Below are 7699 nucleotides of genomic sequence, written 5' to 3' on the forward strand. Positions count from 1 at the left end.
GAAGAGGAAGTGGTAAGAAGTATAACGGGGAATGGGGAATTTTTCCTGATTCAGGCCATAATGAGCTGATATTTTTGTTAGTTATAAAAACATTTGCTGAAAATCTTTTTGTTCTTCCTAGTCTTTAACATGCAATAGGAATTGATGTTATTTGCATGATCATCATGACTTCTTTTCATAGCAAATCCTCTTACTGAAATAGCTGAACATTTAATAAATATCAGATTTTTAAAATAATTACTTTTAACTTCAGAAACATGATAGAAACTACTGCATGACAGTGCATCTACAAGTCTGTCTTATCCCCAAGACTCATGAATCAAATAACAGAATACCTTTCTGAGGCCATTCTTTTTGCAGCAGCAAAGGAAGTGTGTGCATCTAGTGAATGGGCCATCTGTCTCAAAGCCTGTAGCCCCAACGTCACAGCACCCTCATCAATAGATGTCTGGATTCCAATTGGCCATGTGGGTGGCAGGCACTAACACCTCGTTCTGATGAAAGAGCCCTGCAATGTCATTACCAAGGGTGACATTTTAATAACAATCAGACATAGCACTCTTATCTAAAAAGTCACTCGGCTTTCATCAAGGGTGCACCCCCTGCTCTAGGAGAACACATGAGGCATTCTTTCTGCTAAAGCCAGTTAGCCATTTTTAGAACTGCTGCCCAAAATGCACGTCTTAACATGAGGCAGCTGCTGACACTGATAGAGTCTCTTGTCTGTGCTTATCTTGTCAGGGGACCAAATTTTCAGGCTTATATATGGCGACGGTCCTAATCAATCTTGAACCAGGCTTCTTGGTTTCCCAATGCTTGATAGTTGTGGAAAATCCATTCACAGAAACCTGCAAAGGTGGAAGAAGATGACATTAAATAAATGGAGGAAAGAAAGACTTTACTCAGTAACTCAAATATTTGATAAAGTAATCTAACTCTTGTTACACAGAAGAAGGCACAGAGATTTGGCACTTCTTGCAGAAATCAGTCACTAAAGATTTGGGGGAAATCAGAAATGCAAAACCTGTTTGTGATGGCCACCCCAAGGTCAAGACACCTCAAATAAATCTTGTATTGACTTCTTGGTGCAAATTTCAGAGAATGGCAGGGGAAAGGTATTTATCTTTCTTACTTGGAAAAGAACACATAATTTGGAATGGAAACCAAATAGCAATTAAATTATTGTCTCTTTCTCAGGGAAGACACCAACATTTAAGTGAAATAAATGAGATATGAAGAAAGCTTAAAATAATTAAAAATGAAAATACAGATACCTAAACTCTTATCCTCAACCAGAACCTAGTGAACATCTAATAAGTTTAAGGTATGATCCTTGGCCTTTTCTGGAGAAAAAATGTAAAAGGCTAGAGCTTTCAAAGTTATAAAGTCTGAGTTTCTATGCCAGGTATGCTGTTATCAGAGTAAGCAAGTCATGACAATCTCTGAACTTTGAGTCTCACCTAATAATTGAGAGCAGTACTTACCTATTATATTGAGGGAATCAAAATGATCTATTAATAATTTATTTTAGTAATGTAACAAATACTTATCAATCACTGTCCATGTATTATGCTCTGTTCTAATAATTTAAAATAGCAGATAGTAAAGGAGACAAAACATCCTTCCTTCAAAGAGTGTGCCTTCTAGTGGGAAAGTTGCATAGCACAAAACATAAAGCAGTACAGAAAATGCATGGCAGGCAGTAGATGCTAAAATAAAGTAGGAACCAGAAAATAGGAAATGTTCAGTGGTGTGAAATTTTACAGCCAGGCGTGGTGGCTCATGCCTGTAATCCCAGCACTTTGGGAGGCCGAGATGGGTGGATCATCTGAGGCCAGGAGTTTGAGACCAGCCTGGACAACATGGTGAAACCCCATCTCTACTAAATATACAAAAATTAACCAGGCGTGGTGGTGCTTGCCTGTAATCCCAGCTACTTGGGAGGCTGAGGCAGTAGAATTACTTGAACCCAGGGGGCAGAGGCTGCAGTGAGCAGAGATCATGCCACTGCACTACAGCCTGGGTGACAGAGCAAGATTCTGTCTCAAATTAAAAAAAAAGAAATTTATGTAGGTTCACCATGGAAAGTCTCATTGAGAATGCGAAATTTGGGTAAAGGTCTAAAGCAGTGAGTCGTGCAGATATTTGGGGAGAGTGGCAAAAGAGACATTGGAAAGACAGGATGACGCTGGAGTTGGCAGTTCAAATCAGAGTGCAGGTGTTTATAAAAGATAGCAAAACCTGGACCATGAGTGCCTACAAGTGGTCTTATTTTGCATACCAGAGAATGGGAGCAGCTATTACTTCTATTCCAGAAACCCTGGCTAAGTTACTTTTTTGCAAAGACATTGCAAAAAACAAGATGCACAGAGCCCCTGAAGTACAGGCTGGTCTGATGGGTTCCAGGAAATGTGAGAAAGCTGGTGTAGCTCGAAAGAGTGAGCAAAAGGCAGGAAGGGAGCTGAGCGTGCAGGTTACATGTGCTTGGCCATGACAATCTCAGCCCAGCATAGGGTGGACTTGGACTTTTTAATTTTTCTTAGGGAGAAGGCACTGGAGGTTTTAAAGCAGAGGGGAGTTCCTCGTGGCTGTTATGTATTTAGGATTCCAAAGAGGAAAAATAATAGAAGCAGACGATTGCAATAATCCAGGAGAGAGATGACAGGCTAAAGCAGTGGCAGGAGAGAAGGTGAGAAGTGATAAGGTTCTGGGTGTATTTGAAGGAGAGCAAACAGGATTTGACGACAGGTAGGTATGGAGTGTTTAAGAGCAAAGAGTAAATAATACCATGACTTTTGAACTGAGCAACTGGAAAAATGTATTTACCCATAGCTGAAATAGGGAAGACTGCAGGAAAAACGGGTTTAGGAGTATAGAATATCATGAACTCAGTTTTGGATGTTTGAAATTTACAATTATTATTTCATATACAAGTGAGATGTCAAATGGGCAGCTGGATATGTTAACATGAAGTTTGAATAAGAGGGGTAAACTGGAGACAAAACGCTGAGTATCCTCTCACGTGGATGTCATTTAAAGCCTCTGGTTTGAATAACATTATCAAGGAGTGATTATAGTTGAACAAGAGATGATGTCCAAGAACTGACTGGGCCTGTGAATATCTCAGTTATTAGAGATCAAGAGAAAAGGAACATTGCAAAGGAGGCTGTGAAGAAATAGTCAGTAGATTCAGAGGAAAAGCAGTACAGCTTGGTTTTCTAGGCACCAATTTAACAATAAATAAGTAAAAGATTCCAGGAGGAAGGAGTGGTAAAGTGTCCAGTACTGCTAATACATCAAATAATGGGTCATTGAAAAATGACTGTTGGATTTGACAACAGGGTTTTAGAAAAATTGTTGGAAATTTTTCTTTAATGTGGCAGATATATAACTCTACTTGTTTGTTAACTGTCTTTCTTTATCAAAAAGTCTGTTTTCATAACTCTTCTGAGTGTACATTAATTTTTATAATCCCAAATGTCTAGCCAAGGTGACTGGACCAGGGATAGATCATCAGCACTGAGTGGACCAATCAGCTTCTCTCTTCTGGGAACTCAGAAATCCCCAAGTTTGGGAGACTTGAGATGAGAGTTGAATGTGAACTGGAAACTGTGCTCAGAAAGGAGGAAGCAGGCTACAAGAATGAAAGGAGAAGAACAGTTTACATTTAAATGTGTTGTTTTTGAGACGAAATACTCTAAAACATCTAACTGAGCATTGGCTAGGGCCATGCAAATTGATAAGTCTCTTTAGTGAAGCATTTAAAAGAAGTAAATGGGAAAAGAAGACTCAAAGTATAAGAAATCCAAATATAAAATTTAGGGTTGACGTTTTTTAAAAAAGTAGTCCTGGATTTTTTGGTGCCCACAGACAAATGGGAGAAGTCAATGCAGATTCTCTCTGCAACAATTGGCTGTCAACTCAAGCCTCTAAGAATTCTTCCAGATAACGTTTTCAGAATCATGAAGTTGTCAATAATAAAATACAAAAAATGTTGGATAATCATCAGAAAAAAAATGAATGGAGATGTCTAATAAAATACAGAATATCCAATTAAACTTGAATTTTACATAAACAATGAATGTGATCTTTAGTATAAGTGTATACCAATATTGCATGGGAAACTCGTACATTAAAATTGAAGGAAAAAGGAAAACAAATACACGTTGTTAATGTGAATTTCAAACTTTGAACTTTAACTGGGTGTCCTATATTTTTTTCTGTTTCTTTCCAATATTTTTTCAATTTTTTTAAATTGCATTTTGGGTTTTGTGGTACATGTGAAGAACATGCAAGATTGTTGCATAGGTACACACATGGCAGTGTGATGTGCTGCCTTCCACCCCATCACCTATATCTGGCATTTCTCCCCATGCTATCCCTCCTCAACTCCCCACCCACTGCTGTCCCTCCCCTATTTCCCCCCAGGGGACCACAGTGTGTGATGCCTCCCTCCCTGTGTCCATGTGTTCTCACTGTTCAACACACACCTATGAGTGAGAATATGCAGTGTTTGATCTTCTGTTCTTGTGTCAGTTTGCTGAGAATGATGGTTTCCAGGTTCATCCATGTACCTACAAGGACATGAAATCATCATTTTTGATGGCTGCATAGTATTCCATGGTGTATATGTGTCACATTTTCCCTGTCCAGTCTATCATTGATGGGCATTTGGGTTGGTTCCAGGTCTTTGCTATTGTAAACAGTGCTGCAATGAACATTCATGTGCATGTGTCCTTACAGTAGAACGATTTATAATCCTTTGGATATATACCCAGTAATGGGATTGTTGGGTCAAATGGAATTTCTATTTCTAGGTCCTTGAGGAATCACCACACTGTCTTCCACAATGGTTGAACTAATTTACACTCCCACCAACAATGTAAAAGTGTTCCTATTTCTCCACATCCTCTCCAGCATCTGTTGTCTCCAGATTTTTTAATGATCACCATTCTAACTGGCATGAGGTGGTATCTCAATGTAGTTTTGATTTGCATTTCACTAATGACCAGTGATAATGAGCATTTTTTCATATGTTTGTTGGCCTCATGTACGTCTTCTTTTGTAAAGTGTCTGTTCATATCCTTCGCCCACTTTTGAATGGGCTTGTTTGTTTTTTTCTTGTAAATCTGTTTTAGTGCTTTGTAGAATCTGGATATCAGCCCTTTATCAGATGGGTAGGTTGCAAAATTTTTTTCCCATTCTGTTGGTTGCCGGTTCACTCTAATGACTGTTTCTTTTGCTGTTCAGAAGCTGTGGAGTTTGATTAGGTCCCATTTGTCTATTTTGGCTTTTGTTGCCAATGCTTTTGGTGTTTTGGTCAGGAAGTCCTAGCCTACGCCTATGTCCTATATGGTTTTGCCGAGATTTCCTTCTAGGGTTTTTATGGTGTTAGGTCTTATGTTTAAGTCTTTAATCCATCTGGAGTTAATTTTAGTGTAAGGTGTCAGGAAGGGGTCCAGTTTCTGCTTTATGCATATGACTAGCCAGTTTTTCCAACACTATTTATTAAACAGGAACTCCTTTCCCCATTGCTTGTTTTTGTCAGGTTTGTCAAAATCGAATGGTTGTAGATGTGTGGTGTTGCCTCCAATGCCTCTGTTCTGTCCCATTAGTCTATATCTCTGTTTTGGTACCAGTACCATGCTGTTTTGATTACTGTAGCCTTTTAGTAGAGTTTGAAGTCTGATAGTGTGATGCCTCCTGCTTTTTTTGTTTGTTTGTTTGTTTGTTTTTGCTTAGAATTGACTTGGGTATGCAGGCTCTGTTCCATATGAAGTTTAAGGTGGTTTTTTCCAGTTCTGTGAAGAAGGTCATTGGTAGCTTGATGGGGATAGTGTTGAATCTGTAAATTACTTTGGGCAGTATGGCCATTTTCACAATATTGATTCTTCCTAAGAATGAACATGGAATGTTTCTCCATCTGTTTGTGTCATCTCTTATTTCATTGAGCAGTAGTTTGTAGTTCTCCTTGAAGAGGTCCTTTACATCCTTGGTCAGTTGTATTCCCAGGTATTTTATTTTCTTTGTAGCACTTGTGAATGGCAGTTTGTTCTTGATGTGGCTCTCTTTAAGTCTGTTATTGGTGTATAGGAATGCTTGTGATTTTTGCACATTGATTTTGTATCCTGAGACTTTGCTGAAGTTGCTTATAAGTTTCAGGAGATTTTTGGCTGAGATGATGGGATCTTCTAGATATACAATCATGTTGTCTGCAAATAGAGACAATTTGAGTTCCTTCTTTTCTATTTGAATACGCTTTATTTCTTTTTCTTGCCTGATTGCTCTGGCTAGAACTTCCAATGCTATATTCAATAGGAGTGGTGAGAGAGGGCATCCTTGTCTAGTGCCAGGTTTCAAAGGGAATGCTTCCATTTTTTTCCCATTTAGTGTGATAGTGGCTGTTGGTTTGTCATAAATAGCTTTTATTATTTTGAGATACGTTCTGTCAATACCTAGTTTATTGAGGGTTTTTATCATAAAGGGCTGTTGAATTTTGTCAAAGGCCTTCTCTGCATCAATTGAGATAATCATGTGGTTTTTGTCTTTGGTTCTGTTTATGTGATGAATTACATTTATAGACTTGCATATGTTGAACAAGGCTTGCATCCCTTGGATGAAGCCTACTTGATCATGGTGGATAGCTTTTTGATGCGCTGTTGCAATCAGTTTCCCAGTATTTTATTGAAGATTTTTGCATTGAGGTTCATCATGGATATTGGCCTGAAGTTTTCTTTTCTTGTTGAGTCTCTGCCGGGTTTTGGTATCAGGATGATGTTGGTCTCATAAAATGATTTGGGAAGGATTCCCTCTTTTTAGATTGTTTGGAATACTTTCAGAAGGAATGGTACCAGCTCCTCTTTGTATGTCTGGTAGAATTCAGCTGTGAACCCATCTGGACCTGGGTTTTTGGGGGTGGTAGGCTCTTAATTGCTGCCTCAACTTCAGACCTTGTTATTGGCCTGTTCAGGATTTCGGCTTCTTCCCGGTTTAGGCTTGGGAGGATGCAAGTGTCCAGGAATTTATCCATTTCTTCCAGGTTTACTAGTTTATGTGCATAGAGATGTTTGTAATAATCTCTGATGATGGTTTGTATTTCTGTGGAATCTGTGGTGATATCCCCTTTATCATTTTTTATTGCATTATTTGATTATTCTCTCTTTTCTTTTTTATTAATCTGGCTAGTGGTCTATTTTGTTGATCTTTTCGAAAAACCAGCTCCTGAATTTATTGGTTTTTTGAAGGGCTTTTTGTGTCTCTATCTCCTTCAGTTCTGCTCTGATCTTAGTTATTTCTTGTCTTCTGCTAGGTTTTGAGTTTTTTTGGTCTTGCTTCTCTAGCTCTTTCAATTTTGATGATTGGATGTCGATTTTAGATCTTTCCTTACTGCTCATGTGGACATTTTATTGCTGTATATTTTCCTCTAGTCACAGCTTTAAATGTGTCCTGGAGATTCTGGTATTTTGTGTCTTCATTCTTGTTTCTTTCAAAGAACATCTTTATTTCTGCCTTCATTTCATTGTTTTTGTGGTCAACATTCAAGAACCAGTTCTTCAGTTTCCATGAAGCTGTGTGGTTCTGAGTTAGTTTCTCAATTCTGAGTTCTAACTTGAGTGCACTGTGGTCTGAGAGACTGTTTGTTATGATTTCTGTTCTTTTGCATTTGCTCAGGAGTGATTTACTCCCAATTATGTGGTCA

General features: G+C 38.5%; 1 long non-coding RNA gene across 1 annotated transcript in view; it reads right to left on the reverse strand.

Annotated features, from left to right (window-relative positions):
- Nucleotides 1–519: 519 nt before the first annotated feature.
- LOC119472536 overlaps nt 520–7699 on the reverse strand; it is a 121975-nt gene continuing 114795 nt past the window's right edge. The window contains exon 2 of the long non-coding RNA XR_005201687.1: nt 520–848. This is a non-coding gene — a long non-coding RNA (uncharacterized LOC119472536). The remainder of the gene's footprint in view (nt 849–7699) is intronic.

The sequence above is a fragment of the Cebus imitator genome, unplaced genomic scaffold, assembly GCF_001604975.1.
Source record: "Cebus imitator isolate Cc_AM_T3 unplaced genomic scaffold, Cebus_imitator-1.0 Scaffold6, whole genome shotgun sequence".
In the NCBI taxonomy this organism is placed as follows: Eukaryota; Metazoa; Chordata; class Mammalia; order Primates; family Cebidae; genus Cebus; species Cebus imitator.